Below are 10942 nucleotides of genomic sequence, written 5' to 3' on the forward strand. Positions count from 1 at the left end.
AATAATGACATATAATTTATATGACCCATAAAAAGAATCCCAAGGAACGACGTGTCGCTTAACTTTTAATTCAAATAACACTAGTTTACAGCCAAAATGCTCCCCAGCAATTGATGGCAAATTCTGTCAGTGTTGGACCCCTAGATCACGAAAATACCATTTATTTTTTTTTCGATGGCACAGTTTTTTTTTAAAGATTTTTTAAAGTTCAAAATGTTAAATTTCGGACTTTTTTCGAATTTCTTCTTATATTTCGGCAGATATCCACCCGATTGGGCCAGTTTTAAATTTATTTTAAAGTCAATAGATCAGAGCTAATCTTTGCCATACAGATCAATATGATTGGATTAGTAATGGCAGCGCAGAAGCTTGACAAAGATGAAAAATGAGTTTTTTTGGTCTACTGTAAGTCGGCTGTACATACCGTAAAAACTCGAAATAAATCCGTTGAAAAATCATAATGGGTACAAACTTAAAGTTTACATCTTACCAAATAAAACAAGCCGGATATGGCCCAAATCCATGGAAAACTGGATTTATGGTGGATTTTTAAAGTTTGGATTTTTCCACTTTATTCGGTTGACATAGTCCAAATTTAAGATTTATCATAGGCGGCGACATGTAAACATAAATGAGTGGTGACGGCAACGGCGTCAAAAAATAGCTATTTTAAAAGCTAGAAAATTATATAAATGAATTTAATTTCTAAAAATTCCTAAAATTGCTTGCGTTATGACTGTACGTATTTTTAATAAGTAACATCCATTTGGATAATTAATAAATTTTAAATATTAAATTCACTTCTGTAATTTTTTAGCTATTAAATATCTGATTTAGCTATTTTTTGACCCGGCTGCCATCACCACAAATTTTTGTGTACATGTCGCCGCCTACGATAAAACTTAAATTTGAAATCTGTCGATCAAAAGATGTGGAAAAATCCTAACATTAAAAATCCAGCATAAATCCAATTTTCCATTAATTTGGGCCATACCCGACTTGTTTTATTCGGTAGGATGTAAACTTTAAGTTGGAACCCATTATGATTTTTCAACGGATTTATTTCGAGTTTTTACGATATGTACAGCCGACTTACAGTCGGCCAAAAAACACATTTTTCATCTTTGTCAAGCTTCTGCGCTGCCATTACTTATCCAATCTTATTAATCTGTATGGCAAAAATAAGCTCTGATCTATTCACTTTAAAATAAAACTAAATCTGGGCCAATCGGGTGGATATCTGCCGAGATACAAGAAGAAATTCGAAAAAAGTCCGAAATTTAACATTTTGAACTCTAAAAAATCTTTAAAAAAAAACTGTGCCATCGAAAAAAAAGTTAGTGGTATTTTTGTGATCTAGGGGTCCAACGCTAACAGAATTTGCCATCAATTGCTGGGGAGCTCACCAAGAATATTATTTTGTAAACTAGTGTAATTTTTATCCTTTTTTTTAACCAATAATATTTTTACAATTTGTAAAATGAGTTATAACTAGTTTTATAAAGAACATTACAAAAAAATTATGAAAATCATTTTTAAAAAATATTATTAGTAAAAATAATAATTTTAATAATAATAATGTTAGTAATAATGTTTGAATATTTATTTTTCTCGCATGCGTTATTTAGCTTACCTCTGGTAGTTGTCCTCGCTGATGTTAACTAACAGAAACCATTGGGCTCTGTTAAGGTCCTTTAAAGCACCAAATCAACCCCCAAGAACTGTTTATAAACTTCAGTCGCATTTCTGAAACTTAATGTCTATTGAAACGGTTTATTTTTCCAAATACTTATAATTATTTATTTATTATTGTATCATAGAAGGAACAGGCCAATTTATTACCGGGTAACAGAGCATATTCAAAATAAGAGAGAGCCTGCAGAGCGTGGGAGAGAAATCCTTTCAGGCAGAGCTCTCTCTCTCTCTCTCCTATAAAAATGTTAAATCCGGGGCACGTTTTTCTTCTGCTTCTCTGGGCGACTTAGCGGCGACTTTAAATGTTCTCTGTTTTCTGCATTCCACACCCCGCTTTCTCCGCCTTTCCCTCGCAGCTTCTTTGTTGTCTAGCCTTCCATTCGCTCGTTTTTGTTAGCTTAGAAGCTACTTAAAGTAATAAGCGAGTTCGTCCCCTTTTCTTTTTTTACAGTCCGCCATAAAGTGTGCAATTCGGAATAAGGCAGTAAGACAAAGACGAAAAGGGCGGTGCGAAAAATAAAAAAAACTGGAAATTACAGGCATAAAAACGAGCCACCCGGATGGGAAGATAACGAGAATCGCAACCTCGAGGCAGGGGCTATCCGCCCGGAGCGACCTAACAAACTGTCAAATCTGCTTAGGAAGCTTCGAATTTCCATTCGACCCAATCAAAATGCAAACCGCTCGAGAGCTCCAGTAGGTGTTTCATGCCCCATGATTGTCAGTCAATTTGCGAATTACGTCTTTACCTGCCCAAGGGCAGTTGGCCAGCCCGGCTCCGTCTTGTTTCTGTCCATTTCCTGCCTATTTTCCCTTGCCCACTAACCGAGGAAGAAGAGCTTTCTCCTGTTTGCGCAAAAGGTCAATGTGCCTGGGAGGATACCAAGTACTCTTGGGGCAGGCTTAAGGCGGAATCTAAAAATAAATGTACGTAATCGAAGTGGCCATACCTAAGTTTGATTTTCCTCAAAACAGAAAAAAAGGGAAATAGCACAAAAATGGGGGAAGAAATCCTTGGGATTATTCAATTACATTAATGGCCATTTTTATAACCGTTCTTTGTTTTCTAACACCATCCTCCAAATATTTGTAATAACTGAAAGGTATAATAACAAAATTCTTAAAGAGTTTATTTTAATTGGACTCAATAACCAATTCAGATGATAGTTAAATTAAATCAATTTCATATTAACAGACACTAGATCCAAAAATATTATACCAAATGCCTCTTTTTGAATATTACTGGTTTATTATACAATGCCGAGTCGTTTAGTCAAACAAATGACCATTCGGAGGAAATTTTAAAAAATATTTTTGGAATGACTCCCCGAAGTGCCATTTTGTAAGAAAGTATTCGCCCGCCAGTAAATTTAATTAATAAAAAAGCTGTAGCTGCCGCCAAAGTCCACAACTGGTTAATTAATGTTTTCGAAGAACAAACTGCCGCTTCCATTTGCTAATTACATTTGGGTTTTGGCTTGGTTCCCGCCGCTCGGAGGGAAAATGCAACAGATATGCAAAATAGTTTTAATGCTGGAATTTTTGCCCTGACTGGCCACGCCCCCCGCCCTTAACCGAGGTTGAGGCGCCAAAAAGTATGCAAAACTACACAACATGAGCCCTATGTTGACTGCCGTGGTTTGAGTTGACACACTTCTCCGACACTCTCCTCGTCCCTTCGTCCTCCCACTTTCTCTTTTCCCCACTTTCTCCTGGCAGAATGGTGGGGCATGTGAAGTACTTGCGAGTGGCTGGCTCCTTGGGCAAACATTTTGCACTACACTGTCAGGGGAGCGATGGGAACTGTTAATCCGAGGATGTTCCCAAAGATGGCGCCACTGATACAGTTACAACTTTTCAGTTGGTGAACCAAAATCTAAAATGGTTTAGATGTCTTCCCAAAACAATAAAGCATTTAAGCCATGCGCGGATCAACGGTGTTGATATGGGTGAAAGATCACCCCCACTCGGGTGAAAAATGAAAGGAATTTTGGTATTCAAAAAGTATGCAACAAAAAAATTGTTCTGATATCACTCCCCACAACAAAATCCTAAGCCCGCCAAAGGTTTAAATAATAGATATAACCTATAGATATTACCTCTATAAACCTCATAAAAAATACAACAAATTTTTAAAAATACCAATTATGATTGTTTCGAGCTTTTCAAATAGCCTGAACTAAGATCCTCGAGTGAAAGGCCACTTTTTATCAATTTGAGTTGAAAACAGGGAGAAACGGCCTTTGGAACCATCTCCTCTGAGTCTGAGTCTGCAAGGCTTGAATTCCCCTAACGGCCACTTGGAGACCCCACAAATTCAAGAGCGAGAAAAGCAAAAAAGATGGAGGAAAAAAGCAGCACTATTGCCCACATACACGTGCACTGGCTTTTGAGACAATCGGGCAACAAGCGGCAAACTGGCAGCGCATGGAGCTCGTTTTTTATGGGCACTTAATTGGCGCCAACGAGACCAAGTCCCGCCCACTGGTTCGAATCAATGGCTATTGATTGATACCCGTTCCGCATTTCCTTCGGAACCTCCCAATCCCTCGAATCGATCCCCTCGGTGGCCCTGCGGCCCCGCCCAGTTGATTGAAGTGAGATTTGTCAGCAAGGTCGGCTTTAGTTGCTTCAGTTTGGTCCCATACGCCAAAACGCCGGGTCAGGGTCTCTGTGCTGGCCAAGTTAATAAATATGAATGCGGCCCCCGCCATTAGGTGCAGAATTTCGGGCCGGGACTTTTCCGCAGACTTCATAGACAGTGCATCACTGTCAACGGCAGCTGCTCGTAGCAAACTGCGGCCAAAAATGTGTTATATCAACCACTTTGCCGAATTTACGGAATTTTGCGCTTAACATTTTAGAACGATTTTTTTGAAGAACGTCGGTTGGGGGCATTTTTGACGTGGGCTGATTGGCTAACAAATTGTTTTGCCCTGTCCTAATTTATGGTCATTTAATGGGCAATTGACAATGGGTTTCTACAAAGGTTCTCCAGGCAAAGGCCGTGAGTGAAACTCCTATTGTTTTAGCCACATACATACACTGGAAATAGATTGGCTGTAGAAAGGTCAGAAATCAAATCAATAAACCTCCGGGCTACAGAACTGAGTTCCTGTGTGGATGTGCAATGTGTACAGTTCGATACCTAAAATGTATATTTATTGATTACACTGGCAGTAATACATCTAATTGAGCTTTTAACATCCAGAGAAACAGCTAGGCTTTTAAAATCACTTTTAAATCTTGAAACATGTGCCTAAAAGTATGCAGTGAGTAAAGGATAGTCGACTTTTGTATGAATTGACTTTTGGGTTCAAAATAAATTGTTGCATACTTTTAGACATCTATTTTAAAAGTAATTTTAAATACCCAGGGCTTTAAATAGGTAAATAGTTCCCCTTAAAATTTGTTTTATAAAATAACTAATATATCTTTGATATCAACCTTTTTTTCCCAGTTTTCCCTGGCATTTATTGTGTGGACTCAGCGACAATGCCGCGAGTGCTGGCTGTTCAGTGGCTTCTGGTTGATCCATTTTGCCGCTGGCTTTGTGTCGAAGTATTCGCCAGTTTGCCTGTGTTGTGTTTAACTAGCGATTTAGTGGCAGCTATTAAACACGCAAAGTCTTTGCTCAATCACCAAGTTGTGTGCCCGAGGATTTGCGGGGGAAACTTTCGACCAGCGGATGGGGATTACAAGGTCCGCATGACACTGATCACTTAAATAATGAATTATTAATGAGTAGAACTTGAGTGGCGCAACACAAAAGTTTTTGCCTTCGATTGCATAACATGCCTAAAATGTGGGCCATGCAAATTCGCTCTAGTAATCAGCAGAAATCTTGTCTCGTTTGCATATTTAATTCGCGAGGCCAAGAAGTATAATCCGTCTGGAAAACACTTGCCTGCTATTAAACGCAGCCAGCGCACAGTGGTCGGGCTTGTATGGAGCCGCGGCCATAAATACTTCTAGATGTGCTATCGCCATGAAACTTTTACCAAAAATCTAGATAAATATTATAAATTTATGTTACAAAAATTGGCCAGATCGTACCACTATATCCTATATCTTCCATAGGAACGATTTTCTCATTTATATGAGAGGGAAATCAAAAATTAAATTTTTGTAATAATAACAAGTTGGTTTGTTTACCGTACGATATTTACAAACTTAGAACTGCAATATAAAAATGTGGGAGTGATTACTGAACTCCACCAGCACCAAAAAAAATTATAAAAAAACAAAACAAACAATAATAAGATTTAATATCATTTTAAAATTTTTTGATCGAGTAGCGAAATAGTTGACTCTAAATGAGTTGACTTTTGGTTATAACTAAGTTTTTTTGTCCATTAATAAAAGGATCAGAACTTAAAAGCAATATGTTAAATAAATCTATATTTGCAGTCGAATTATTAAATATCCTTAATTTTTGATTCAGCGGCTCCTTTAAAAAGCTTTCCAATCAAAAACCAACCAAAAAGCTACAAAAGAAACAGGAAAAACAAGCTACAACAACAGCACACACATAACAAAAAAGATCTTCCTCCTAAAAAAAGGTTCTAAAATAAATGAGGTTAGGTTGCATTTTTTAATGCCACAAGTGCAGCGGCACCTTTCTGCAGCTGGACAAAACATTTTTATAATCTTTAAATATTAATAAAAAACAGGATATAAACATCATTGTAGGAAAACTGGGGAAAACCACTTAAAACTTTACCTAAAACATTGGAACGCATAACATTTACGAACTAAATAGGACGCACACTTTACCACGTATTTACGCAAAACACAGCACAAGTTATTAATTCATGTATCTGTATAAACAAAGTATATACTGTTATGAACAATGTCCATTATATTTGAATGGGGTTAAACCGTGCTTTATAATTTTTTAGAATTTTTTAAAATCACTTCGTGGCACTGCACTGTTGACAAATTGAAAATAAGTAAGCACGTTCTCGCACTTTGCATCCCAGTGTTGGAAAGTCCCGTTAGAAATTCAAAAAAAAAACTTTTGTATTATAAAGCTTGTACAATTAGCTGATCGTAGAACCGGTTTTCGCTGGAATATCTCAAAATCAATTTTTTGATTTTTGGCCTATGGCAGCGACCACTGTGCAGCGTCGGGAAAACTATGCGGGGAAAATTAAATTGTTACCAAGAAAGCAAAGACAGGGACAGCGGCAGCGGCATTTCGGAATTTCCTCGCTGACTTTTCCATTCACAGAGAAGGCGAATAGAAACAGAAACGGAAAGAAAGCTCCAGCAAGGCCGGGCCTCTAGCCCTCTCTTTCTGGCCCCTCCGCCCCTCTCGCTTACACTCGCTTATTGTGCTAGCAAGGCGCCAAAGCAAGATAAATGGCGCAGAAGTAAACACATTTGGTGTGAAGAGTTGCGGAAAGCGGGGAAGTGGAAAAGCGGAGTCGCCAGGGAAGACCAAGAAAAATCACGAGCAGCCGTCGAATCAAGGGAAACAATGGTCGCATTGACACTGAAGGAAAGTCCCCCTGAAGAAGAAAACCTGGAAGAGTACGGCAGCAGTGTTAATCCAAAACTCTGAAATATCATGTGGTTCCAGTTTAAATAATGAAATAATGTAAATAGTAATATTAATATAATACTTTTAAACTAATATAAGTAGTACCTAAATATTCTGAAACTTACTAAGTTCGGGATAACTTTCTAATAATTAAGATATAATTATACAAATTGAAATATTCACTTAATCCTTTCCATTTTGTGATTCTACCTCACTCTTATTAAACTATTTAACAAATTGGATCACAGAAAAATTTTAAATTTGTGTTTATAATTTTTAATTTCCTTAAATTGTATAAAATATTTTATGTAAAATCAAAATATCCAGTATACCTTCCCGAAAAACTAGAAACTGGCGGCAACGGATGTAAAACAAGGCGAGGACGGATGGAGGAGCGGACAAACAAGGAGCAAGGACGACAATGCCCCACCAGATGCTCTAGATGATGATGATGACGGCGCTCCAAATGAGCCAGATTCTACTGGCAAGGGAAAAAGGGCGGGAAAAGGGGGTCTAGGTGGGCGGGCCACGCCCATTTGACAAGTGTTGTGCGGCAGATTAATTTATTTTATAGCAAGTTTGTGCCATTTTTTGTGTGCCAGCACCGCTCATCGCCCGAAACTCGCCTCCCCCTCTGAAAATGGCTCGCATCATAAATAACGCACACTGAGCGCATAAATTGTTAGTTCGGCTCAGTATTTGGGCCTGGTTCTGAGAGTCCTCGGCCTCCTTCGCCTCCTGGATGGCATTTGAATGGCGTGTGCGAAACATTAAATATGTGGAATGCTCTTTGAATTTCAATTTCCATCTCGCTCTCGGATTTTGTGAGCGAAGAGCTGAACTGCAGAAGTTTCAATGTGCGTTTCAATGATTTATGTCTGACATTTCTACGGGAGCTAGCTGTTCCAGATTAGACCAGCTGACCTGGTTTTTTTTTTAGCTGTAGGACAATGCAATAATCTCCCCAGCTTCCTCAGATATTTGGTTAAATGAAAGTGCTGATGAATCAGTGCAAGAAGGAAAGTGAAGTCGTGTAGAGGGATTTATGAACCCTGATTAAAGGAAAACATTTGAGTGTCATATAAGCTTATTGTGGAATTTTAATTCAATTTAATCCCATTTTCAGCAAATTAAAATTGAAAACACTTTCACAACTTTCCATAAAAAAATTTATTTAAAACGCAGAAGATGCGTCCCGAAAGACTCAACTTTATTAAACTTTTTTTTTTGAGACGGCTGTGATATAAACTAGTTTGGAGTGCTAGAGTTAATAATTTCACTTTGAAGCGATTTCAATTTTTCAGCTCTTTCAACCATCCAATTCCCCTTTCGGTCTTATCTTTCTCTTCTGGCTGGGCGGAACTTTTCAGGCAAACTGCTCGTGCTGAACTGCTTCAACTGCTGCCACTTTATTACTGCGGAAGCCATTCAGGGCAGATTTCAGTCACACGGACTGAAACGCACATAAGATGCTTATCCTTGGCTCTATCGCATGCCCCTACAAACACACACAGTCGCATATATATTCCCCTTGCTTTTCGGGATCCCCTTCGACTCGTCTCTTGCCAATCAGCTTTTACCCCTTTCGAGGAAGAGACCGGCATGAAAATCCAAAATGAAATCCCGCTTTTAATTATATTTATACCCAAGTGGCCAATACCACGTAAACACACACAGACACACTCTCCGGCATACAAACACAATCAAGCAGCACACCCACTCACTTGAAATTGAAATCAGAACCGGACTCACACATACTCACGAAGGAAGTTACTTTGCCGCAGGGATTCCCTCTCTGCTCATCCCCATCCCCATCCAACTGAATCAAAAGACAAACAGAAAAGCAAAACAATAACAAAAATTGCAAATTTTTACAAGCAGAAACTTTCTATTGTGCGTGATGGGAAACAGTAAGATTAGAAAATTCTGAATGGAGTAAGGTATCTACCCAGCAGAAATATTTTCGAAACGCGATGAATTTAATCCTTTATGAACGAAATCCAAATTGAAAAAGGATTCTTCATCTTTTCCATGACACTTTTCGAAATTAAATGGATACGGAGTATTATGGGAAATTGTAAGATAAGAAAATTCTAACGTGAGTAAGGTTCTACCCTTCAAAAATAATATCTCATATTCAAGTTAAAAGAATATCGTTCATCTTTTTCATGACACTTTTTGATGTTAACTGACTACCCAACTATCACAAATATTTTCCAAAAATCGATATCAAGTGTGTTGAAAGGGCTACCTCCATCAAGATCGAGCTGGTTTGCCCTGAACATCATATTCAAAGATGTACTGGCAGTTTCGTATCCTATTTTAATCCAATTTCGGCCCGGACAATCCTTTTCGGACCTCTCAGGTCCATTGTCAAAAGTTAATCAAATCAATGTTTGCTGCCCTGCCAGCCAGGCGCTTAGCTTAGTTACGTGTCTATTTGTTATTTGTCAATCACTAAGCTACTTTATGTGTGTCAATACGGGTGGGTGTGGGGTTGTTGGTTGTTCGGCAGGATGCTGTCTGATGGTCCTCCAACCCCCCAAAAACCCCACCCTTGAGCCCCCAAAACCAGGTGCCAGAATCATTTTGGCCCTCTTTAAGCTCGGCCTGGGATATGGCCTCGAGTACTTTGTTCTTACACTTGACTGACTGCCATGTCCTTCTCGTCCTTGTGTGCTTGTGTTTGTGCCTACGGCGGCTTTCTGTCTCACTTGGCCATGTGTCTGTTGTCCCTTCCCTTCCCTTGCCTACCCTCTGACCCCCTTTGGCCACCGTCTATGCTCCATCTAGTTCACATAACACCGTTTCCAATTTGAACACCAAATCGAACTGGGACAAAGAGCCAGGAACTAGAATGAAGAGCAAAAGCACGGGCAACTTTTTGCTCGTTTTGTTTCAAATTTAGCAATTCATTTTATGTCTCGCAACAAAATCCATTGACATTAGAACAGCTTTGTTGCGAAATGGGGAAAATTATGGTATTAACGTTGGTGGAAACATGGATATACACTGGATCAATATAGTAACATATTGCATTAAAATGTCCGAGTTGAGTACTTAAAAAATAAAAACTTATAACTAACCCCACAAGGTCTCGGCCTCTGCTAAAATTTTAAGTTCAGAAATAAATTATAATAATTTAAATATCAATAACTTATAATAATAACTTGGATTTAATGACATATATTTTAGATACATTCTTTTTTTTTTTTTTTTTTTTTTTGGGTTTAAGTTACCGCGTCACCCGTAAGTGATGCGGAGTTATTTGGCCGCCCTGAGTTCCAGGAAAACGCCAAGGCAAAATTCGTTTGTATGTGTTTCAAATTCACTTAACCTAAAAGTGAATCCACACCACGCGGTCCCTTGCCCTACCCGGCGCGAATTGTGCGTGTTCCTTCAAGGGCCTGTGAATGTGGACTGTTTAGATACATTCGTAATGCGGTTATTCCACTACATTGTTCGGGTCATTCATTAGTGCAATTTTTTCTCAGCATATACAATTTTACGTAGGTGCGAGCAAGACAGATATATGTCGGCTGCAATAAGCAATCAATGAGCAAATTGTAAAAACCGATGGGCACTTTTGGTATTTTTTTTTTAGTATTGTAAAATGCCTCAATACGGTACTACCTGAACCGATGAGCAATGAGCAAAATTGAATCTAAAAAGTACAATTTTGCTCATTTATTAGAGCTACTG

The sequence above is a fragment of the Drosophila takahashii genome, chromosome 2L (assembly GCF_030179915.1).
Source record: "Drosophila takahashii strain IR98-3 E-12201 chromosome 2L, DtakHiC1v2, whole genome shotgun sequence".
NCBI lineage: Eukaryota > Metazoa > Arthropoda > Insecta > Diptera > Drosophilidae > Drosophila > Drosophila takahashii.